Source organism: Phascolarctos cinereus, unplaced genomic scaffold (assembly GCF_003287225.1).
Source record: "Phascolarctos cinereus isolate Bilbo 61053 unplaced genomic scaffold, phaCin_HiC Scaffold_3;HRSCAF=262, whole genome shotgun sequence".
NCBI classification, from domain to species: Eukaryota; Metazoa; Chordata; class Mammalia; order Diprotodontia; family Phascolarctidae; genus Phascolarctos; species Phascolarctos cinereus.
The window spans coordinates 247,286,349-247,313,331 of record NW_027555736.1 but is presented as its reverse complement, the minus strand read 5'-3'; the positions used below and the strand labels follow the sequence as shown (position 1 = coordinate 247,313,331).

Genomic DNA, 26,983 nt, shown 5'->3' with positions numbered 1-26,983 from the left:
ATTTACAATACACATTTAGGGAGGAAAATTTTTGAGCAATAAAGATTGCAAAGTAGGTGGTAGCAGAATAGCCCAGCTTGCTCTCACAACTTCTCCAAGAAGGATCAAGGAAAACACTAGACCAATTGGTGACTGAATTATCTAAGGAGAAACCACAGTGAGTCATTTTCCAAACCAGGTCATAACAGGGAGATAGCTGGGGGGAACCTGAGCAGAGGATTGAGCCAGAAAGGCCTTCTGCAGATCCTTCCAGGATGTGGACTGGGCTTGGGCCCACTGCTGTGTATAGCCAGGGAACAAGAAGACGAGTGAACCAGAAGCTGAGTTTCTGTGACCCTCAAGCAGACAGAAGTTACAGTGTGGACTGAAGCCTGGGCTCTGTATGCTAAGTAACCAGTGCAGGGACTGTGGACCGAGTATGGACCTACAACTCGGTGTCTTGGACTTTAGAGCAATATCACAGATTCAGTTCATAGATCTGGCCTGGAACCTGCTGCTGAGTGACCAGGGCAGCAACTTTAGACTAGGACAGAGTCTAAATCATTGTTGCTCTGATTCAGGTGCAAGATCATGGTTTTAGGACACTGACCGCTGTCCTCTGTAGTTGAGTAACTAGGATACAGAATGCCAACCAGGAGTGAACCAATACACTGGTCTCTCTGAACCAGCAAAACTTTCCAGTTACCTGACAGAGGCTAGAGACAGCAACTTTGTATTGTCTATTAGAATGAGAACAGAGGGCAAGCCTACAGCTGTTTTGCCTGGACAAAAATTGAGGGTGGGAGCCTGCACATGGAGGGCAGCGATCAGACCATGTCTCAGACCAAGGGTGTCAAACACCTTAGCCAGTGAAGCCCAAGATTGAAACATAATTGGGAAATACTTAACAAAAAATATAATAGAACATAAATAATGTTAATTTGTGTTTTTCTAAGTCAATATTTCAGGGATTCTTATGTACTATTTAGTGGCTTTATTTCTATTTGAGTTTGACCATACTGTCATAGATCAAACCACTGAGGGCTTATTGAAACTTCGCAACTCCCTAGACTGATCCACTTCTGAGGTCCTTGAAGCAACATAACATTCAATACCTAGAGAAGGCAGCATAAGGATCCCAGATAATATAGATCAAGACCATATAAGGGCCCAACATCCTTTCAGAAATGCCTAAACCTGGTCCTAACACAAAGACCCAATTAAATTGATCAATGAATCAATCAATAAACATTTATTAAGTGCCTACTATGTGCCATTCACTTTACTAAATGCTGAGGATACAGAAAAAAATCAAAAGACAGACTCTTCCCTTAAAGTACTTACTATCTAATGGGGAAGACAATGTGCAAATATAAGCAAAACAAGCTATACGCAGGATAAATAGGAAATAATTAACAGAGGAAAAGCCCTGGAATTAAGAGTGGTTGGGGAAAATTTCCAGTAAAAGAAGGAATTTTAGTTGGGACTTAAAGGAAGCTAGGGAGACCAGTAGGCAGGGCAGAAGAAAGAGAGCAATGTAGGCAGAGGAGACAGCCAGAGAAAATTCTAAAGCCAAGAGATACAGTCTCTTGTTTATGGAACAGTTAGGAGGCCACTGTTGCTGGATCAAAGAATATTTGACAGAGTAAGGTGGATGAAGCCTGGAAAGGTAGGCAGGGGCTAGGTTATGAAGTACATTGAAAGCCGAGTTTCTTATATTTAATCCTAGAGGTGGTATGGAGCCACTAGAATTTACAGTAGAAAGGTGACATGGTTGACTCCATGCTTCAGGAAAATGACTTTAGTGGCTGAATGGAGGATAGATTGGAGTGAAGTGACTTGAGGCAGGCAGATTCACCAACAGGCTGTTGCAGTGGTCCGTGTGAGAGGTGATGAAGGCCTGCACTAGAATGGTGGTGGTGTCAGAGGGGAGAAGGGGACTTATTGGAATGATAGGTAGGAGAAACAGCAAAGTAGAGTATTAATTGCAACACTAATGCATTGTTGGTGGAGTTGTGAATTGATTCAATCATTCTGGAGAGCAATTTGAAACTATGCTTAAAGGACTCTAAAACCGTGCATACCCTTTGATCCAGCAATACCACTTCTAGGTCTGTATCCCAAAGAGATCATAAAAATTAGAAACAGACCCACAAGTACAAAAATATTTACAGCAGTTCTTTTTGTGGTGGCCAAGGATTGGAAATCGAGGGGATGCCCATCAATTGTGGAATGACTGAACAAGTCGTAGTATGTGAACATAATGGAATACTATTGTTCCGTAAGAAATGATGAGCAGAGATTTACATGAACTGATACCGAGTGAAGTAACAGAACCAGGAGAACAATGTACATAGTAGTAGCAACATTGTGCTATGACTAACTTTGATAGACTTAGCTCTTCTTAACAGAATAGACTTAGCAATTCAAGGAGCTAAGACAACTCCAAAAGAGTCATGATGGAAAACGCTATCCTCATCCAGAAAAAGAATTGTGGAGTCTGAATGCAGATCGAAGCAGACTATTTGCTCTTTTTTAAAAAAAAATCATTTTGTTTCTTCTTTCCCATGGTTCCTCTTGTTGGTTCTAATTTGTCTTTATAACATGACTAACATGAAAATATGTTTAATATGAATGTATTAATATCAGATTGCACACCATCTTGGAGAGCAGGGGAAAGAAGGGAGGGGGAGAACTCAAAATCTCATGGAAGTAAATACTGCAAACTAAAAATAAATTAATTAATTGAGAGAGAGAGAGAGAGAAAGAGAGAATTCAAAAAACCTAGATAGAAAAGAGTATCAAGGGGGCAGCTAGATGGTGCAGTGGATAGAGCAGTGGCCCTGAAGTCAGGAGGACCTGAGTTCAAATCCGGCCTCAGACACATACTAAGGCTGTGGAGAGGTCAAGGAAAATGAGGATAGAGAAAAAGCCATTGGATTTGGCACCTAAGAGATCATTAGTAACTTTGGAGAGAACAGTTTTGGTGGAATGACAAGGTTGGAAGTTGGATTGTAAGAGGTAAAGAAGAGAGTGGGAGGAGAGAAAGTATAGACATCTATTGTAGATGGCCTTTTTCAGTTTAGCTACAAAAGAGCAGACAAGAGATAGAGTGATAGCAGAGATGCAAGAATCAAGTAAGTATTTTTTCAGGATGGTGGACACATAGGCATGTTTGAGGCAATAGAAAATGAGCTAGTAGAGAAGGAGAGACTGAAAATGAATGAAAGAATGGGGATGGCAAAGAGGGCAATCTGTTGGAAGAGATGGAATGGAATGGGATCATTTGAACAAGCAGAGTGATTAGCCTTGGTAAAGAAGTGAGGTCACCTCCCATGAGACATAGATGAAGGAGGAGGGAGTAGTAAAAGACATCTCGGTGATATAAGATGAAGAAGAGGGGAGAAGAGGGACTTTAAAGCAAATGACTGATATTTTTATTTTGTAAAATATGAGACAAGGTTCTTAGCTGAGAGAGAAGGGGAAGGGGAAAGCAATGGAGTTTGAAGAGGGAAGAAAAGGTTTCAAAAAGCTGCTATGGAGAATGGGACAGGGAGTTGATGAGGAAATTATAGTAGGATTGCATAGCAGCAATGAGGGCTCAGATGAGGTCATGTAATTTAAATTTGTAGAGGGTCTAGTCAGAATGGTTTTGTGATTTTCTCTTATCTTCTTTTAGAAGCATTTGTGTGGCAACAAAGGCAGGGAAGGTTGAGGCTTGGCTAGGCATAATCAGTTAAAGATAAATGGACTAGGGATTCAAGAGAGGAGCACTGTATAATGGAATTGTTACACCAAAGGGTCAAGATAGGGAGAATAGGAAAGAGTGGTTTTTGCCGGGGAGATAGGTAAGTAAGTAAGCCTAGAGGAATGAATAAACAAAAATAGACTGATGATAAAAGCTACTGGGCAGTCAGGAATAATGAAGACACAAACTCAGAAGAAGAGAATAACTTTAGGACATCTACAAACAAAGCCTCAAAGAAAAACACAGCTTGGCTACAAGGTCAACTAGAATTCTTGGAAAAAAATTAATTGAAATGACATATATTTTTTCTCTCCTTGTCTTGTTTTCCATGAAAGTTATTTGTCATTGAACAACCCGAAAACCATAACCAAAAAAGAGCCTGGATATCACATTTCTAAAAGTCAGGAATGAAAACTGCCAAGACCTATTAGCTGGCGAAGTGAAAATAGAAGGAATCCATCATATATCTCTTGAAAGAAATCCCCAGTGAAAACTCTCAGGAACATTATAATACAAACCCAGAGCTTCTAGTTAAATACAAAAGTATTGCAAATATACAGAAAAGATATTGCTCGAGTATGAAGGAGCCACAGTCATGCTTATATAGTATTTGATAGTTATCGTTATAAAGGAGCAGAGAAATTGGAATATTACATTCCAAAAGACAAAGATATAGGCTTGTTACCAAGAATAATGCACCTAGCAAAGCTGAGTATAATCTTATGGGGGGAAAATGTATCTTTAATGATATAAAGGCCTTCCAAATATTTCTGCTGAAAAGACCAGAGCAGCATAGGAACTTTGAAATGCAAATAAAGGATTCAAGATAAACATAAAGGATGGGAGTTGGGCCTTACATGAACTTCACTTTAATCTGAACCAGTTAAAAGAGGGCAGAACACCCCCCCACACACACCTACCCTCACAAATTTTCCCTTCCCCTCTCCCCTTCCACACAAAGTGTTTGGTGTAGAAATATATACCTTAACAGAGAAACAGGAGGTAAATAGAAGGGAGAGAAAGGGAAAATAAGAGGCCAGTTATATTCAGGAAAGGATTAATCATAATCGAAACAAATTCTAATCTCAGAGAATAGATCATGAAGAGGAGTTTAAACAGAAATAAAGAATGGGTAAGAACATATATTTGAGGTCTTATTAATTGAAAATAAAAATAAAATATAATTTAAAATATAAAAATAAAATAAAAAAGTTGTCATATGTATGACTTGCTACAAATAATTAGAATCCTATAACTATAGCTGCAAGATATATTTATATATTCTGTTATATATTCTCTAGTATTTATATATTACATACAATATGTGTGTGTTATTGTTGTGCTGGTTGTTTTTCAGTCACGTCTGACTCTTCATGACCCCTTTTTGGTGTTTTCTTGGCAAAGATACTGGAGTGCTTTGCCATTTTCTTCTCCAGGTCATTTTACAGATGAGGAAACTGAGGCAAACAGGTTAAGTGACTTGCCCAGGGTCACACATCTAGTAAATGTCTGAGGTTAGATTAGAATTTAGGTTCTCCTTACTCCAGGGCTGGTGCTCTATCCACTACACTACCTAGCTTCCTGGTGTGTGTGTGTGTGTGTGTGTGTGTGTGTGTGTGTGTGTGTGTGTGTATGGGGGAAGTAGGTGGCACAGTGGATAGAATGTCTAGCCTGGAATCAGGAAGACTCATCTTTCTGAGTTCAAATGTGACTCAGACGCTTAATGCTGTGTGATCCTGGGCAAGTCACTTAACCCTGTTTGCTTCAGTTTCCTCTTCTGTAAAATGAGCTGGAGAAGGAAATGGCAAGACATTGCCAAGAAAACCCCAAATGGGATCATGAATAGTCAGACATAACTGAACAACATCACCAACATAGGAGCAGGAATGACACTGCCTGGAGCAGTGGTGTCAAATTCAAATTGAAATGGAAGCTAATAAACCCATAAGGATCCTTGGGGGTTCATGTTTACTTTGAAAACCACATGTTAACATTATTTATGTTTTATTGTATTTTTATTTATTTTGTTACATATCTCCAATTACATTTTAATCTGTTTTGGGTTACATTTGTGAGTGTTGTGGGCTACATGTGCCCTCAGTTACCTATTTGACACCTCTGACCTAGAGCATTTAGAGGGCTAGTGATTTGCCTAGGGGTCACACACTCAGTATATGTGAGAGGAAGGGCTTGAACCCAGGTCTTTCTGGTTCCAAGACTGACTATCTACTACGTATACTGTCACACTGGATGAGCATATACAAAAAATAGAATGCTTTTCATCTACCTAAAATACTCATATTCTTGCTGGGATCTTTGAAATCTAAGTGGAAATCCTTTGTATAATGGCATTGTGAAACTAAAATCTTTCACCTAAATCTTTCATGCAACTTGGACTATTACAAATACCTAGGAACTTGGTGACCTGTCTTCAGAAACCCAATATTACTAACTGGGGGGTTAAAATTTAATTTTGAATCTATTTTGGAAATATTTTGTGAAATTTGTATTTCATATGTATTTGGTCATTTGAAATATCCAGAATGCAGTAAATCTAACTACAGGATTCCATTTTTTCCATTAAGAACCCAGTAACCTAAATAGAAAACACATATACAACTAGACTGAACCAACTCTACCCACACAGCTCCAATATGCTTTCTGTTGCTTCCAGTAAAGAAAATGTAATTTTAGCCGAAGGAATCATATGCTATTATTAGGAACATTGAAGTTTAAGTAGAGTATAAATACATAGTGGCTTAAAAACAAAGGAAACATGAAAGCTCCAGTGAGTACTTGCTTATTACAAATAGCTCTAATCCTGGGAGCAGAGGAAGTAAATAAGTATTACCCTTAGCAAAGGAAAGTCTTTGTACAAAATACTTAACATGTTGACAGCACTTAGTCTGCCTAGAAGACTTTGTTTCTAATTACCATATGCAGTTAAAATACTATAGCCATAACAAATAAAATTTTTAAAAGAAATGAAAAGGGGAAGAAGATTTTTTTAAAAATTAGCAATATCAATTGACTCATTAAAAAAACCCCTCTGAATATATGTGCTGTTTCATGCTCACAGACCTCTTATCTTTGCAAAGGAGTGAAAATGATGTCTTCTTATATTTCTTCTTTGGGATCCTGCTTGGTCTTTGTAATTTTGCAACATTTAATTCTGATTTTTAGGGGCTGTTGTTCTTTCTACGTATATTGTTGTAGTCATGTATCTTGTTTTCTTGGTTCTGTTTGCTCTGAATTAGATCATTTAAGTCTTTTCATGCTTCTTTGTATTTGCTGTATTTATCAGTTCTTATAGCATAGTAATATTCCTTTGCATTCATTTACTATGATTTGATCTCTGTTCCCTGATCAATAGATGTTACTGTGTTTCTAGTTCTTGGCTACTACAAAAATGCTGCTTTTACGTATTTTGGTGTACATGAGGACTTTATTTTTTCCAATGACCTCCATGGAGTATGTAACTAGTAATGTAATCTCTAGGTCAAAAGGTATGGACATTTTAATCATTTAATTTGCATAATTCCAAATTGCTTTCTGAAATGGTTGTATAAATTCATAGCTCCATCAATAATGCACTAATGTGTCTATGTTCTCATAGCCCCTCTAACATTGCAGAAAGTAGAATTTTATGTAGGATGACTTGGAGGAAACCAGAGAATCTAGGAGGCAGAGATGAGGAGGGAGAGAATTCCAGACAAACTGGAGAGCCAGTAAAAATATCTGGAGTTGGAAGATGAAGCATCTTGGTCAAAGAACAGCAAGGAGGCGAGTGTCTTTGGATTGCAGAGTATGTGGAGAGGAGGTAAATGTGAAAAGGCTGGAAAGATAGGATAGCCCAGGCTGTGAAAGGCTCTAACAGCCAAACAGGATTTTATTTTTGATTTGGGAGGTAATAGGGAGCCACTGAAGTCTATTGAATTGGGGGAGTGCTGTTGTCAATGGACAATTCTTTCCTTCCTGAACTAAAAATCTTTCAGGATGGGAGTTTCAGGCACATGGGAGGGATAGTTTTCAATGCAGAATTTTGCTCAACACCTATTAAATCATATTATGTAGTTCGTAATTTACTCTGCCTTGTTGTGAGGCTGACAGAACTAATTATGGTTTGGCCTGGCATTGCTTTTCTTCACATGCAGAGCCAATGTGTCCACTAGATGGCATTCAAATAGAATGAATGGTCCAGATTCTTATATCTATAGTTGTTTCTCTCTCTCTCTCTCTCTCTCTCTCTCTCTCTCTCTCTCTCTCTCTCTCTCTCTCTCTTCTCTTTCTCTCTTCCTTTCCTCCCTCTTCTTCCTTCCTTCTTTCTTTCCTTTCTTCCTTCCTTTTTTCCTTTCTACCTTCCTCCTTCCCTCCCTCCTTCTTCCTCCTCCTCCTTCTCTTCCTTCTTCTCCTCCTCCTTCTTCTTTCCTTTTCATTAGAAGTTTTCTGTTTTCTGTCAGAGTATCAAGTTCACACCACCTTTTGCAAAGACTTATAAATCTATTTTCTGTCATCTGTTGTAAGCAAACCTCAGCAAATAAATCACTTTTCATCTAACAGCCTGGTTTCATGTAGATTAAAAATGCTATATTTAGACACAACTGAGTATAAATTAACCAGTCAATAAAGATTTACTGAGTGTACCTAGCATTATCTTACTTGCTATAGATAAAGAGACAAATAAAAGACAAGGAAGACGATGGCCTTATTGGGAGAATAAGTTAAACAATTACAGACAATACAATCAGGTCAATGAGTGCTATGGAAGGTGAAAGAAGAGAGACATTGCTTTAGGCTGGGATAGTCTAGGAAGTTTTCATAGAAGATATGAGAGGGGAGTTTAGCTTTGAAGAATGGGTGGGATTCATATTAGTGGAAGAGGTGAACAGCAGTGAGCAAAATCTACAAAGATCGAAATTCACATGGAAAGTAGATAGGAGGTAAAGGGGCTCATTCTTTTCTTTGTAATGCATTTATTAGATAAAGTGGGACATTCTCATGCTTTTAAAGTGGGACACTCTTACTTTTAAAACAAGAAAGGTGGCAGAAGTTTTCCTAGTTTGTAAGATGATGTGAAAGAAAGATTGGTTTTCGGAGAGAAGGACTTAAAGGAAGGAAAGTACCAGTAAAGGCTAAAGTCAACATAACCAAAAAAAATTATTTGACATTTACTCTACGCATAACTATGGGGGGTATAAAGAGTTATAAGCCACAATGCCTGATCTCTGGGAGCTTACAATCTAGTTTCTATAATCAAACAAGTATGTCCAGTCATTTACAATCCTGCACACATTCTTTAGTGGATAAATGTTCAAAGTATATGAACAAATAGTTCTTAAGAGAACAATTGTAAAAAAAAAACACCCTCAATGATTAATAAGAGAAATGCACATCAAAATAACTCTAAAGTTTTACCTCATTCCCAGCAAACTGGCAAAGATAACAAGAGGTGAGAATAGTCAGTGTTGGCAGGTTGTGGAAGGATGGGCATACAAACATGCTGTTGGTCAGACTGTGAATTTCTCCTAACAATCTGGAAAGGAATTTGGACATGTTAAGAAAATATCTGACATATACATTGACCTAGAGATCTCACTGCTAGACATATAATTCAAAGAGGTTGAAGATAGAAAGTAAGGTCCCACATACATAAAAATATTCATAGCAACACTTTTTGTAATAATGCCCATTGATTGGGAAATGGCTAAACAAATGTGTATGGTTCTGAGCTAATAGACAAATAAGCAAGCAAACAAATAAATAAAAATGAATGGATTAATGAATAAAAGATATATAACTGGAAGTATGACTAGGAAGCACTGGAGAGAAATATCTCAGGGAATGGGAGTATGAGTCATTAGCTCAGGCCCCATATTCTTAATGACAGCTTATTTATTTTTGGAAGAACTCTGTCAATCACTTTTTTGTCTGCTCACCTTCCAGTGTACTGAGTTTCCTTCTCACTGTGGGAAAAAGGGTTCCTGTTCTGCTGCCTGTTCTGAGATCCATGTGCCTTCTGAGTAGGATTCCCTCCTCCCCAAGACCATCAATCACCGCAGAAAGATATTCTGGCCTCAGACTAGGCTACTTTTGAGCCTGTCTGTCAGGTGGTCTTGGAGAGCTTAAGGAGGCCAGCAGAAACTTACAACTTACTACCTCTACATGAATGAAATGCAATATTACTTCATTGTAAGAAATAATACATGTGAAGAATACAATCAAACTGTGGAAAATATGAATGATGATGCAAAGTGAAGCAAGTAGAAAACGGGAAGCAATATATACGCTGATTACAACAATGTTAAACAACAACAAATATAAAAACTGAACATTGTGTAATTATAATGACTAAGCTTTGACCCAAAGCAGAGATATAAAAATGCACCTCCTTCCCCTCTTTGATGAGATGGGAGCACTTTAAAACTTAATTGGCAGGTGAGTTAGTTTTTTTAACTACTTTTCCCTTTTTTTGTTGTTGAAAGAAATGTCTCTTTGGATGGGAAATGGACATATTTGGAAGGTATCATAAAAACGTATGTGAGGATTTTTTTTTAAAAGATAGTAAAAAAAAGTTTTCAAAAATAAAAACTTCCATAACATGACTCCCACCTATCTTTCCAGTCTTACTTCACATTACTTCCCTTCATGCAGTCTCTGTTCCAGTCAAACTGGCTTGCTACCTGTTCTCTACACAAGATATCCTATCTCCTCCCACTTCCCTGCCTTTGCACAGATGATCCACCATGCTTGCAGCTTCACTTTTTCCTACTTTCCACCTCATAGAATCCCTAATTTTTTTTAAAAAAGAACACCACATAGCTCAAGTGCTACTTTTTTGAATATTCAAGTTATCAGTGTTTTTCCTTCCTGTTTACATGTCATGTCCTCCTATCACTCACCTAAAAGGAGATAAGCTCCTTAAGGGATGGCACTATTTTATTTTTGGCTTTATAGCCTCATTCCTAGCATAGTGTCTTTTAATATATGTTTACAGAAATTGTTTAATTTACTAAAGCCATAATTAAAATACAAGACAACATATGTCTAGGGCCAAATGAATGCCACAAACAGTACTGTCCTAGAGACTCCAGAGGGCAGAAAAATCACTGTGGGATAGGAGGGGTTAAAAAAGCTTAATAGAAAAATAGGAGAGATCAATGTATGTGTAGGAATGTGAAGTAATGTGAAAAAGGGTTCACAGCAAAATATTTCATATGTTTGATGAGAAATCAGCACATTGTTGGATTGTCAGAGAATTTGTTTAAGGGAATGTGTAAGATGAGGTAATTTGGGGGAAGATTATGTAATCTTAATAGATGCTAGTTCAAGGGTGGGGAATCTGTTGCCTTGAAGCCACATGTGGCCTTATAGGCTCTTAAGTGTGGACTTTTGACTGAGTCCAAGTTTTACAGAACAAATCCTTTTATCAAGGGGAAGTTTGGATTCAGGCAAAGGGAAGCACTTGAGGACCTAGAGGGTCACATGTGGCCTTGAGACCACAGGTTCCCCACCCTTGTGTTAGTTGATTAATAGATCATACGTGTATAGGTGTGGGTGACGAAGCTCTGTTTCACAAAGAGTAGGGAGTCACTGAAGGCTTTTGAGCAGGAGAGTGATGTGATCAAAGCAATATTAGAAAGATTAATCTGACAGCACAGGCAGGGTGGATTGGAAGAGGGAGAAACTAGAAGCAGTGGTTCCTTGTTGCCTCTAGAATAAACTATGAATTCCTCTGCTTGGCATTTAAAGTCCTCATAATCTGGCTTCAATCGTGTGTATGTGTGTGTAGGCAAGCAAGTTTAAGTGACTTACCCAGGGTCACACAGCTAATAAGTGTCTGAGACTGTATTTGAACTCAGGTCCTCCTGACTCCAGGGCTGGTGCTCTATCCTGGCTTCAATCTTATTTGATCTTTACAACAACCTTGGGAGGTGGGTGCTATTATTGTTTTCATTTTACAGTTGAGGAAACTGAGACAGACAGAGGCTAAGTGACTTGCCCAAGCTCACATAGCTACTAAGTATCTGAAGCTGGATTTGAGATCAAGTCTTCCTAATTCTGGGTCCAGCACTCTTTCCACTGTACCACGTAGCTGACATGAGCACTTTTCGATGTTGTTTCTTTTGTGTTTATTCTTTCTTTTTCTCAGGTGAATAAGTATTCCAAGAGGAAACTTCCCAAGTGACCACAAGATACATCAGAGCCATTAGAGATTCTACCAGCAAACAGAGTTGACCCCAGAGTTTGCCAGTGTGGTAATGACTGATGACAGGAATGGCCTGTTAGATTAAGGTGGAAAGAGTTCCTCAAGGTCAGCAGAAGCTCCCTGGATTGTGACCCCTTGTGATGGATAGAAATGATGTGTAGGGACTCTAGAGAAACACCGAAACTTAGGGCCCAGCAGAGCTCCACCTAAGCAGAATTTCATAAGGCCTCTACAAAAGGTAAAAAGGATGCACAGAAACTAAGATTCATAGCTGTGAGTCACTCCTTTAACATATTGTTTTCTACACATGTGTTTCATTACATTTATACTTTGCATTTAGTACCACTCTTTTCTTATGTATGCACATTTGAGAGGACTGTTTTGTAACTACTCTTGTTATGTCTTATCAGTAAGACTTTTCTAAAAGCTAATAGAGTTGTATTGGCTGATTGATAATGTGGAGCACACTGGATGGGGCTCATGAGCAACAGTACTAGAAACTCTAACCCCTCCCTCAGGTTTACTCTTAGAAACCTGAGGGAAGTTGTAGTGAGGTAACCTCTATGAACCAGTGCTGGTGCCAGTTAGGCTAATGAGCCCAGTGTATAGTAGTTAGAAGGTACCGAGGGCTACAGAAGGAAGAGGCCAGGTTGTGAAGAATTTTAGATGCCAAACAGGGCAAGTTATATTCTATCCTGGAGGTAATTAGGAGCCAATGGAGTTCATCGAGTAGGTGAAAACCAATCTTCCCTTCAGGAGATCACTGGCAGCTAAATGAAGAGTGGATTGGAGTGGGAAGATACTTGAGACAGAGTGACCTCTAAGAAAGCTATTGCTGTAGCCCAGTTGAGAGATGATGAAAACCTGTTCTCAGGTGCTGGCTGTGTGATTGGAGAGAAGGAGACATATATGACAGATGTGGTGGAGGTAGAAGTAACAAGATTTACTTATCTGTGTGCATGTTGTTTTCCTAAGTAGAATATAAGATCTTTGACGACATGGACTGCTTCGTTTTTGTCTTTGTAGCCCTGGTGCCAAGAACGTAGCAGATATTCAATAAATGCTTGATTTGAATTGAATCACCCTCTAAGTCTCATCCTCCACTCCTACCCCCCACCACACACACACACACATACACACACACACACAAAACACAAATGTATACACCATGACTAGCAATATTGGGTATTTCTATTTGGCTTCAGTGTGGCTCAAATTGGTTTGGTAAAAATGACAGAGGAGGCAGGTGATAGCAATGAGGTTAAGAAATGAAGGAGTAGGTTTAGGAATTCTGGGAGCCAAGAAGATGTGGTAAGAAGTAAGTTGCTTTCACTCTTCCTTATTGACCTCTGAAAGCCCAGAAAATATCACCCCAGGAAAAACCCTGGAACAGATGTGCCAGCAGAAAGACAGGGTGCAGGAGTCTTGTAGCCTGGGAAGCTTGGGGGATTAATGAAAAAGGTAACTCTTGGTAGAGGGGAAGTAGTACAGGATGGGAGGCATCCCAACAAGACAGCGGCAAAGCACAACTCAGCAAACCGGGGGGAGATCCTGAGTCCCAGGGTGGTGGAGCAGGCAAGCCCCAGCACCAGGACCCCCAAGTGCCTTGGCATAGACAGGGGAAAAATAGACTCACTCAGAAAACCACCAGGTGCACTGGTGGGCAGGCATCCTCCAGCAGCCAAACCTCTTGGTGCTTCGGCACAACTCCAGGAAGCAGAAGTCTAGGAGGCACAACTACAGGCAGGCAGGTGTCCTCTGATGGCTGAGACAAAACATCTGGAGTGAGCAGGCATCCTCAGGGGCCAGATTCCCCCTGCCAAGAGCTTCAGTATTGCTAACTCCAGCTCAGCACCAGGTAAACTGCCATACCCCAATAGCCACCAGCTGCCAGAACCTGAGGCCCCAGCACACAAAGCCAGGTCTGTGGACCCCAGCACAAGAAGCTTAGGTCAGTGATTCCTGTGCTCCAGCAGGAGAGCTCAACTTTAAAAGCCAGGAAATAAATCAAAGATCATGAGCAAAAAGCAAAAACGGCCAATGACCATAGATTTTTACTATGGGGATAGGGAAGATCAAGGCACAAATTCAGAAGAGGATAACATTGTCAATATACCCATACCTGAAACCTCAAAGGGAAATATGAACTGGTGTCCAGACCAAAGAGCCTTCTTGAAGAGCTCAAGAAGGATTTTAAAAGTCAAATAAGAGAGGCAGAAGAAAAATTGGGAAAAGAAATGAGAGGTATGTAAGAGAGAATCAATAACTTGGAAAAGGAAGGACAAAAATTGCCTATAGAAAACAACTCTTTAAAAGTAGAATTAGCCAAATGGAAAAGGAGGTACCAAATCTAGTTGAAGAACAATTTGTTAGAAATTAGAATTGGCCAATTGGAGGCTAATGACTCTATGAGGCATCAAGACTCAGTCAAAATCAAAAGAATGAAAAAATACAAGAAAATGTAAAATACCTCATTGGAAAAACAACAGATCTGGGAAACAGATCCAGGAGAGATAATTTTAAAATTATTGGTCTACCTGAAAGCCATGATGAAAACAAGAGCCTGGGACATCTTTCAAGAAATCATCAAGGACAGCTGCCCTGAGGTCCTACAACCAGAGGATAAAATAGTCATAATAATTCACTGATTACACGTGAAAGAGATGCCAAATTGAAAATGCCAAGGAATATTGTAACCAAATTCCAAAATTATCACACCAAAGAGAAAATACTGCAAGGAGGCAAACCCCCCCCCCAACAATTTAAATATTATGGAACCACAGTTGGGATTACACAGACCTTGCAGCTTCTACACAGCCTTGCAGGCTGTGGAATATGATATTTCTTAAGGCAAAGGAACTTGTATTACAACCAAGGATCAACTACCCAGTGAAACTGAGCATAATCTTTCAGGGGAAGAGATGGGCATTCAGTGAAATGGGGGACTTCCAAATGTTCCTGATAAAAAGACCAGAACTCGACAGAAAATGTGATCTTCAAATACAAAACTCAAGAGAGGCATAAAAAGGTAAACAGTGAAAGAAAAAATATGTTACTAATAAGGGCAAACTGTTTACATCCCAACAAGGGAAGATGATACTTACAATCCTTGAGAACTATATCTTCATTACAATATTTAGAAAAGGTATACATAGAGAGAGGGCATGGGTATAAGTTGACTTTGATGTGATGATAAAAAAATCTAATTAAGTGGTGAAAAGGGATTGTACTGGGAGAGGGGAAAGGAGGAAGCAGAAAAGGGTAAATTATATCACATGAAGAGGAAGAAAGACCTATTAACAGTAGAGGGAAAGAAGGGAGAGAGATTAGCATTATTTGAACTTTACTTTCATCAGATATGGCTCAAAGAGGGAATAACATATCAGTTAGGTATAGAAATCTAATTTACTTTATAGGAAGTAGGAGAGGAAAGAGAAAAGAAAAGGTAGGGGGAGGATAGAAGGGAAGGAAGAAGCAGTAAGGGAAAAGGGGAAGAAAAGGGAGGGAGCTGATAGGAGGAAGAGCGGACTGAGGGAGGCCGTCATCAAAAGCAAAACTCTAGTGAAGAGGGAAAGGGAGAAAAGAGAAAGAAAAGCATAAACGGGGGGGGGGAATAGGATGGAGAGAAAGACACAGATAGTAATCATCACTGTGAATGTGAATGGGATGAACTCTCCCATAAAACAGAAGCAGATAGCAGAGTAGATTAAAAAACATAATCCTTCCATATGTTGTTTACAGAAAACACATTTGAAACAGAGGGACACACACAGGGTAAAGGTAAAAGGCTAGAGTAGAATATATTATGCTTCAGCTGAAGCAAAAAAAAAAAGCAAGGGTAGCAATCTGATCTCAGACAAAGCAAAAGCAAAAATTGATCTAATTAAAAGAGATATGGAAGGAAAATACATCCTGCTAAAAGTTACCACAGACAATGAAGTAATATCAATAGTAAACCTATATATACCAAGTGGTATAACATCCAGATTCTTCGAGGAGAAATTCAGGGAGTTACAGGAAGAAATAGATGGCAAAACTATACTGGTGGGGGATCTCAACCTCCCCCTCTCAGAACTGGATAAATCTAAACACAAAATAAACAAAAAAGAAGTTAAGGAGGTGAGTAGAATTTTAGAAAAGTTAGATGTGGTAGACCTCTGGAGAAAATTCAATGGGGATAGATAAAAATATACCCTTTTCTCAGCGGTACATGGCACCTACACAAAAACTGACCATGTACTAAGACATAAAAACCTCACAATCCAATACAGAAAGGCAGAAATATTAAATGCATCCTTTTCAGATCATGATGCAGAAAAAATTACATGTGATAAAGGGCTATGGAAAGATAGATTAAAATTAATTGGAAACTAAATAATCTAATCCTAAAGAATGAGTGGGTCAAACAACAAGTCATAGAAACAATCAATAACTTCATCCAAGACAATGACAATAATGAGACAACATACCAAAATGTATGGGATGCAGCAAAAGCGGCCCTTAGGGGAAGTTTAATACCTCTAAATGCTTGCATGAATAAAATAGAGAAGGAGGAGATCAACGAATTGAGTATGCAACTAAAAAAACTAGAGGGGGCAGCTAGGTGGCGCAGTGGTTAGAGCACCGACCCTGGATTCAGGAGGACCTGAGTTCAAATCTGGCTTCAAACACATAACACTTACTAGCTGTGTGACCCTGGGCAAATCACTTAACCTCATTGCCTAGCCAAAAACAAAGAACAAAAAACAAAACACTAGAAAAAGAACAAATTAAAAATCATCAATTGAATGCCAAATTAGAAATACTGAAAACCAAAGGAGAAATTAATAAAATTGAAATTAAGAAAACTATTGAACTAATAAATAAAACTAGAGTTGGTTTTAGGGAAAAAAACCCCCATAAAGTAGATAAACCTTTGGTTAATTTAATTAAAAAAAGAAAGAAGAAAACCAAATTACTAGTATCAAAAATGTAAAAGGTAAATCCACCATCAAGGAAGAGGAAATTAAAAGAATAATTAGGAGCTATTTTGTGCAACTATATGACCATAAATTTGACAATCTTAGTGAAGTGGATGAATATTTCCAAAAATATAAATTGCCCAGATTAATGGAAGAGGAAATAAAATATTTAAATAGCCCCATTTCAGAAAAAGAAATTGAACAAGCCATCAATGAACTCCCTAAGGAAAAATTTCCAGGGCCAGATGGATTTACAAGTGAATTTGTTTTTTTTTTTTTTTGCAAGGCAATTGGGGTTAAGTGACTTGCCTAGAGTCACACAGCTAGTAAGTGTCAAGTGTCTGGTATGAGACCAGATTTGAACTCAGGACCTCTCTGACTCCAGGGCCGGTGCTCTATCCACTGTACCACCTAGCTGCCCTACAAGTGAATTCTATCAAACATTTAAATGAACGATTAATTCCAATACTATATAACTATTTGGGAAAATAGACGAAGAAGGAGTCCTACCAAATTCTTTTTATGATACAAATATGTTACTAATCCCTAAACTAGGAAGAGTCAAAACAGAGAAAGAAAATTATAGACTTATTTCCCTAATGAATATAGATGCAAAAAATTTAAGTATAAAATTAGTTAGGAGATTATAGCAACTTATCATGAAATAATACACTATGACCAGGTAGGATTTATACCATGAATACAGGGCTAGTTCAAAATTAGGAGAACTATTAACATAATTGACCATATCAATGACAAAACTAATTGAAAACATATCATTATCTCAATAGATGCAGAAAAAGTTTTTCACAAAATATAACACCCATTCCTATTAAAAATACCTGGAGAGCATAGGAATAAATGGAGTCTTCCTTAAAATGTTAAGCAGCATCTACCTAAAACCATCAGCAAGCTTATATGTAATGGGGATAAGCTAGTAGCATTTCCAAGAAGATCAAAGGTGAAACAGCGATGTCCGTTATCACCACTGTTATTCAATATGGTGCTAGAAATTAGTTTTAGCAATAAGAGAAGAAAAAGAAATTGGAGGAATTAGAATAGGCAATGAGGAAAAAAAACTATCACTTTTTGCAGATGATATGATGGTATACTTAGAGAATCAACTAAAAAACTAGTGGAAATAATTAACAACTTGAGCAAAGTTGCAGGATATAAAATAAACCCACATAAATCATCAGCATTTCTACATTTTACTAACAAAGTCCAACAGCAAGAGATAGAAAAAGAAATTCCATTTAAAGTTACTAAAGATGTTATAAATATTTGGGAGTCTACCTGCCAAAACAAACCCAGGAACTATATGAATATAATTACAAAACACTTTTCATACAAATAATGTCAGATCTAAATAAATGGGAAAACATCCATTGCTCATGGGTAGGCCAAGCTAATATAATAAAAATGACAATTCTACCTAAATTAATTTACTTATCCAGTGCCATACCAATCAAACTACCAAAAATTATTTTATAGAGCTAAAAAAAAATAACAAAAATCACCTGGAAGAAAAAAAGGTGCAGAACATCAAGGGAATTAATGAAAAGAAATGCTAAGGTGGCCTAGACGTTTCAGATCTTAAATTGTTATTATAAAGTAGTAATCATCAAAACTACTTGCTACTGGCTAAGAATTAGAGTGGTGGATCAGTGGAATAGGTTAGGTACACAAGATGCAACAGTCAATGACTATAGTAATCTACTGTTTGATAGATCCCTAAGACTCCAGCTTCTGGGATAAGAACTCACTATTTGACAAAAACTGCTGGGAAAACTGGAAAAGAGTATGGCAGAAGCTAGGCATAGACCAACATCTTACATCATATATCAAAATAAACTCAAAATGGGTACATTATTTAGATATAAAGGCTGATACTACAAGCCAACTAGGAGAGCAAGGAATAGTTTACCAGTCATATTTATGGAGAATAGAAGAATTTATGACCAAACAAGAGATAAACAACATTATGAAATGCAAAATGGGTAATTTTGATTACATTAAATTGATAAATGGTTGAAGGATATAAACAGGCAGTTTTCAGATGAAGAAATTAAAGCTATCTATAGTCATATAAAAAATGCTCTAAATCACTATTGATTATAGAAATGCAAATCAAAACAACTCTGAGGTACTGCATCACAGCTATCAGAGTGGCTAACATGATAAAACAGGAAAATGATAAATGTCGGAGATGTGGGGAAATTAGAACACTAATGCATTGTTGGTAGACTTATAAACTGATATAGAGATCTGGAGAGCAATTTGGAACTATTCCCAAAGGATTATAAAAATATGTACCCTTTGACTCAGCAATACCGTTTCTCGGTCTGTATCCCAAAGATATCATACAACTGGGAAAAGGACCTACATGTTCAAAAATATTTATAGCAGCTTTTTGTGGTGGCAAAGAATTGGAAGTTGAGGGGATGCCAATCAATTGGGGAATGGTTGAACAAGTTGTGGTATGTGAACGCAATGGAATACTACTGTGCTATAAGAAATTATGAGCAGGAAGACTTCAGAAAAATGTGGGAAGACTTATATAAACTGATGCTGAATGAAGTGAGCTGAACCAGGAGAACATTATACACAGTAACAGCCACATTATGTGATGAATAACTTTGATAAAGTTATCTTATCTCCTCTTAGCAATGCGAGGATCTAGACAACTCCAAAAGACTCATGATGGAAAATGCTGACCACATCCAGAAAAAGAATTGTGGAGTCTGAATGCAGATCGAAGCATACTATTTGCTCTCTCTTTTTTTCTTTTTTTGTTTGTTTCTTTCTCATAGTTCTCCCCATTAGTCCTAATTCTTCTTTACAATGTGACTAATGTGAAAATATGTTTAATATAAATATATATGTAGAGCATATCAGATTGCAGATATGCAGAGATATAGCAAATTGCATGCTGTCTTCAGGTGGTGGGAGGGGAGGAGAGGTAGAAAATTTCAAACTCAAAGTCTTGTGGAAGTGAATAGTGAAAGCTAAAAATAAATGAATTAATTAATTAAAAAAAGAAATAGAAAGAAATGAAGGAATAAAAGAACAGAGAGACATGGGAGGAGTGGAGAGAAATACTTATGGTTCTGGAGCCTGCAGCACCTGAGCAAGGAGCTCCTAGCTCCCCTAGCCTGAAGTGGCCACTTGGATATGGCATATGGATTTACCAAAACATGAGCAACAGAAGGTGAGGGACAGAACGAATTGTGACTAGCAAGTATGGGGATCATGGAGAAGAAGCACAAAGGTATTTAACTCATGGTGACCAGCATACTCTACCCTCCTGTACCTGTGACTAAGAAATCTTCCATTTCCAACTTCTCCATTTAAGGTAGGAGAAAAGCTGTGCTTAGATGGAGGGTTCTTTCAGTTGAGTAAATTCTACCTTCTCTACTAGCTTCCTTTCTTTCTGGGCTCCCCATTATTCTACCTCCAATTTAATGTTAATATTAATGGATTCTTGATAGAACAAAACTACAATTCTGGTTAGAGTCTTAAAGAATTGATTATTTATTGAATGTAAAGACCTGGTCATCATTTTAATCCTCCAAGTGAAGGCCAGTAAGATCTGAGATGAAGTCCATTTCTCAAGTGCAGGCTGGATATAATGGGATTTCAGTTCCTTGCAACCACATTTTGTAGTATTCTTAAGACTAGGTTATTAAATTGCAAGCTGCTGTGGAGTTGTACATAGAAACTTCCAAGCATGTTAAACCTAGAAGGTGGTTTCATGTGTTAGTTTCTGACTGAAACAATTTAAAGTACTGCAGAAAGCAAAAAGCAGAGTGGCAAGGGCAAAGTGATTTAAACATAGCCAGATTTACCCTAGCAACTGAATCCAAGGTTATAGACTCCAAGATCCAGAAATAAAAATAACATTACCAATAAACCAAGATGGTAAAATTTATAAGAGCTTATTTATTTTCACATTTCAGGGCTTGAACCAGTCAGATGTGGAAGAGATGGGAAGTGAATGAGAAAGAGAGTTGTAACCCATATCTACCCAGAAGTACCACTGCCATCAGATGTATTCACATATGCCTTTTCCTTTTACCTGAAACTATTGCCTTGGGCTACTTTGTAAAATTGGACTAAACTATCTCTAGGTTATAAACGTTGCACAAGCCCATAAAAACTTCACCAGATCTTTTACTAGGTAATAACAGCTGAGGGCTTTGAACATGAAAAGGTCAACGAAGTTGAGTTTCAGCATACTTCTCTACTCCCCACGCCACTCCCCACCCCAACCCACTCTCCACCATTTTTATTTAGCACCTTTCCTTGCTTAAGCCAAATTTTAGATCACGCATAATTCCCCCCAGGTATTGTATAAATTTTACCAGATAAATTAGGCAGATCATAATTCAAAATCTTTAGCATAGTGCCTTGCAGCCTTGCACATAGTGTGAGCTCCGACATTTCTAGAAAGGAAGAGGAGAGAGAGGAGGGCAGAGAGAAAGAAAAGACGCTAAGGAAAACAGGAAGGAAGGAAAAAAGGGAGAGAAGGAGAAGGGAGGAAGGCAGGAAGGTAGAGAGGGGAAGGCAGAGAAGGGAGGGAAAGAGAAGGGATGAGAAGGTGATAAATAGCTAGTTGGAGCCCTAAGAAAATTAAAGAACTTGTAGAATCAAGATTTTCAAGAAGGATTGCTTGGGGCTCTGAATCTTAACTCAATCCATAAGGCCCTTAAAAAGGAAGGTTTTTACATTTACAAAGCTGAATTTCCCCATCCCCCCCTCATCCCAGAGAAATGTCTTAAGGAAGATTAGGAACACCAGTCCATATTGTAATAGACATGTTAGATGCTCCCATGTTAAAAGTTTATTTTCTACTTGTAGTACAGAGCAACATGGAGATAGCTGTCAAGATTTTTCCAATTTTTTTGTAAGTACACCCAAAATATGAAAACTATGAACCCCTGAAGAGGGCAGTAGCACTTTAAATTTCAGCACAAGAAAGAATTTTTGTTCGTGAAGCCAGAGCCTAACAGGCACATGATAGTAGCAGCCTCTGTTCCTAGACATGGACACTTCTAGCCACAATTTAAGACAAATCCAATTAATTCCCAACTACATTCTTTGAGCCTTTTATAGCTTAGAACACAAAGACAAATTTAAGACTCTGTTTGTGAAAAGGTTTAAGTCTAAATATTGTCTAATCCTTTCTCTATTGGAGCAGAGGATTTTTAAACTCTTTAAAAGCTTCCTGTTTCCATCTCACCATGGATCTTCTTTTTATTTGTGAATGAAACTGAAAGAAAAATGGAGACTACAATTCAAACCCTAATTTTTAAAATGGCTCTGCTTAACTACTAAGGAAAAAAGGACAAATTATGTTTTCAATTTCCTATATTTCAAAATACAGAATTAAACTTATGTCTAACTTGACAATGTAAACCATAGGACCTAGTCTAATTCCTTGCACCTAAATAATTTTATCAGTGTGGAAATTCCTTCAACTGGAACAGATTGTGACTTTTTCATGACTTCTTTTCCCCTAGCCTTAAATTACCATATGTATATATATATATATATATATATATATATATATATATATATATATATATATATATATATATATATACATATATATATGGTGTATGTGTGTGTGTGTGTGTGTGTGTGTATATATGGTGTATGTGTGTGTATATACACACATATAAGATTTCCCTGTCTCTGTATATGTAGAGGTAGTGTGGCCTAATGAATAGAGAGCCAGTGTTGGAGCAGGTATGACCTAGATTCAAGTTCCATTTCTGGTACAGACTGGCTGTGTGACCCTTGACAAGTTACTTAACCTTAGAGTCTCCTGACAACTCTAAATGGAAGTTGTAGGGCCAATATTAATCTGCCCTGGTAGAAAGACTTTCCTCACTGATGAGCTTATCCTGATGAAATCATAGTTCTGAGCCAAAAAAGAAAAAAAGGATACATTTATCCCACAAGTAGAATATAAGTTTCTTGAAGGTAAAGGCTCTTTCCTTTAGTCTCTCCTAGAGACTAACATGATGCCCTAAACATAGTAGATGCTTAATAAATGCTTGTCGAATTGTTGAAATTGAGCTGTTCTAAAAAAAATAATAATAAAACTAGAGAGCAGCAACATAAGTAGCTAGAACAAAGCTACAGGTCTGGTTAGATGCTTAAAGAATTAAAAAAAAATTGATTGTTTAATGAATGTAAAGGTCTGGTGGTTATTTTATTAACCAGCTGATACAAATTTGATTTTTTAAAGCTCACTGCATTCTAATGGCATGGCACACTTGGGAGAGAAGATGAAAGTTTTATCAATGTAATGCCCTCTCTACTTGAATCATGATCCTCTCTTTAACATGTCAGACAGGTGGTCATCCAGCTTCTACTTGAAGACCTCCAGTAATGGAGAACTCCTCTACTGAAGTGTATATTATGGCAATGTTGAAGTATTAAAAAAGTTGAGTCAAGTGACCAGAGGGAAGAGCTGCCAATAAATAATAGCTCTAAGCAGTGAAACCTCTCTCCCTGAATCTGTTTGCAGTCAGGAAAAGGAATGAGACAGAAGTCAAAACCCTGGGCTTATGTATTAGATGGGCCTATTACGGTGGTACTTTTCCTGATTAACCATAAAAGAGATACGTGAGAATTCTTCAAGGTGGAAGAGTGTAACTGGGCATCTGGTGTTCCTGGGTGGCTTTATCTGTTCTCCTGTGTTGTGTTCTTCCCTGGGGAAGTTTTGTGTATTATTCTGTGCTGTGAGTTCCTAATATTTTGGAGATAGAGAACCACAAAGGGTGTGGTTACCTTAATAGTCTAAATCTTTTGTTCCTCAGAATGAATTTGATTATTATTTTGTCTAACTTTGTAAAGTATCCCCTTGGGAATTTGATTGATATGGCAGATCTGTAAATCAACTTAAGTAGCATTGCCATTTTTATTAATTTGGCATGGCCCAGTCTTGAGCACTGAGTATGTCTTTAGTTTTTAAATCATTAAAAAAATTTTTTTTTATTTCTTTAAGGAGCATTTTGTGTCTATTTCAATTGTGCCACTTTAGATTGAGTCTCGGATATTTTATGTATTTTGCAGTTATTTTGAATGGGAATTTTAATTTCTAATATTTGCTTCTGGATTTGTTATTGCTATGTTAAAATCATATTAATTTTGTGGGTATCTTTTGCATCTAACTACTTTACTGAAGCTGTTTTCTCAATTTCTTTGCTGACTCTTCAGGATTTTTAGACTATCAGCAAATCTAAATAATTTTATGTTCCTTCTTACCTCTCTTTATGCTTCTGATTTGTTTCTTTTGTTATTAGCACTCCTTGAATTATGTCAAACAAATGGGAAGAAAGAAACCTTTTTTTTTACTTCTATATTTATTTGGAGAGCTTCTAGTGTTTCCCCATTACATATAATAATAGCTTTTGCTTTTAGATAGATACTTTTAAAACTCACATTAAAATGAACTTCTTGCATATGTGTTATAAGATTTTTATCTAAGCCACTTTGTCAAAAGGCTTTTTCTGTATCTATTGATATAATCATGTGGTATTTGAGATTTTAATTTCTAAGGATTTTTTTTTCATATATGTGTACCTATATACATATATGTATATATTACAACTTTGAGATAACCTCAAAGGGAAAGGACAAGGATTAAGGAGCACTGGGAGAGACCTCTTTAAGAATGTGAAATTTTGAATGAGACTTGAAGGAAGCCAGGAAAGACAAGGAGAGGAGTTGAGGAGAGAGAGCATTCAGGCATAGGGGACAACCAGACATCCTGTCTTCAAGACCCATCTCTTTGGCTTGCAGAGCATTTCTGTGTTATTCTAAGGTTATTGTCCTTTGCTTCTCTTTTGCTTTTTCTGTTTGTTTTGTTTTGTTGTTTTTTTGTTTTTCTCCACTTCAGTTCAAAATCTACTGCGCTCTCTCTCTCCTCTTCTTTTTAGAGAAACTTTATATGTGGATTCAATATTTTTTACTCTGCAAAATAACTTTCAAAATTCTGCATTTCATTCCTCATTTCTTCTTTTATAGATTTAATTTCTTTTTTGAACTATTTCATGGTTTCTGGTTGTTTCGTGTTATCTTGGGAGTCTACAATATTCCTATTTCATTAGTTCACTTTCCTTTTTCATTTGACATTAACTAGGATTAAGGACTTACTCTCCACCCTCCATTCTGACTTTAGAATATTTTCTCTTGTTTCCTAGATTACTGAGTTCTTATTGAAGTCCTTTCTCTCAAAATCTTTGGTAGCGGTCACTCACTTTCTGGTTCCTTCCCCTTTGCTGGTGGGCACACTCCTGAGTCAAGCTGTAAGGTTGCTTGATGGTAATGTCATCCATGTCACCTCATCTTGATTTCCTACTTGGTTCTTCTTTACTTTTTTCTAGTTAAGCTGAATCAGCAACTGCTGCCTTCAGAGGATTGGAGGGAGTTGGTAGTCCTGTTGAATTTTTGTAGTCTTGGAGGTCCCTAACATAGAACTGGGCATCAGTCAAAAGGCTGCCTGCATAGAGGCATATGGGATAGGGCTGCTGAATAAACACTTTAGAGGATTAGAGTTCTTTGGCATTAATTCATGAGGATTTTGCCTTGTCCAAGTTTTGTCATATTTCTACTACAGATTAAACTGTAATTATTCTATATCTTGTGCATTTTTTTTTTGTTTCAAAATTTGTTGTGGTGAAGGGGTTTGGGAAAAGTGTCCAAGATGCCATTTTGCCATTTATGTGTTTATTGTCTACCTTGTCTTTGAATTGATGATTGTGAATGTACAGTGTCTAGTTCCTTGGATTTGTTGATTTGTAGACTGATAAATTCTTAGCTATCTTTGGACTATATTACTTTTTATTCTATTGATTCCTGTCCTTTGTCATTGAATGATCTCTAACCTGTGCATTGGCTTTCACTCCTTAACTATTCACTAGTTCCCAACTCATGTAGACTTCTATCCCTGATGGATCTACTGAACAAGACAAAAAAAACCCCTAAAAAACAACAAGGGCTGTATACACTCAGTGCCTTTGCGTTCTCACTTCCCACTCTCATTGATCCATCTTTCTATTTTCTCCCTCTAAACTCCAGTTTTGAGTCATCAACTGCCTATAGAACATCACATGGATATCCTATAGGCATCTCGAATTCAGCATGTCCAAAATGGAAATCATTATCTTTTCATCCCAAAACTACTCTCTTCCTAACTTTCTTATTTCTTTTGAGGGCACCTTTATCTCTTCAGTAACTTAGGCTCAGAACCTCAGAGTCATACTTCTCACATCCAATCAGTTGACATTCCTCATTTATTGTTTACTTTTGCAGTATATCTTGCAATATATCTCTTTCATTTTCTCCACTCACAGCCTCTTCCATATTTCAAGCCCTCATTACCTTTCATCTGGACTATTAGAATTGCTAATTGGTCTCCTTTCCTTCAGACTCGCCCTTGTTCAATCCATCTTCTACACTGCTACCAAATTGATATTTCTGAAGCATAAGACTGACCATGTCATGTCCCTTTTCTAGAAAGCCCAATGACTCCCTCTTGCCTCTAGAATAAACTCACACTCCTCTTTGGCTTTATATCCTTTCTCAAACTGGATCCAGCTGCATTTTGAGGCTTATTGCATATTACTTTCTTTCATTCACCCTATGTTGTATCCAAACTTCCCTGCTTTATCTTCCTGTATATTACATCTTATCTCCCATTTCTGTGTCTTTGTATGTGCTATATCCCCTGAGTGAAATGCACATTCTTCTCAATTCTTCCTTCTTTGATCTCTAACTTGTTTCAAAGCTTATTTTAAGAGCCACCTTCTATAGGAAGCTTATTCTGACTTCCCTAGTTGCTAGTGTCACCCCTTACAAATTACTTTGCATGAATTTGTATTTAATTTTCTGTATATACTTTGCTTCCCTCAATATAATGTAAAGTCTTTGGAGTAGGATCTCCTCTGTTTTTGTCTTTTTATCCTCAGCATCTAATATGGTGTCTGGTACATAGTATGCAGTTAATAAATGCTTGTTGAGTAAATGGTTAATATTAACCATAACTCAGACAAGGTTATCAGAATGGATCTGTCT

General features: G+C 37.5%; 1 pseudogene; it reads right to left on the bottom strand.

Annotated features, from left to right (window-relative positions):
• The window catches only part of LOC110220652 (vacuolar protein-sorting-associated protein 25 pseudogene), a 48,203-nt pseudogene that overhangs the window by 6,820 nt on the left and 14,400 nt on the right, over positions 1–26,983 (bottom strand).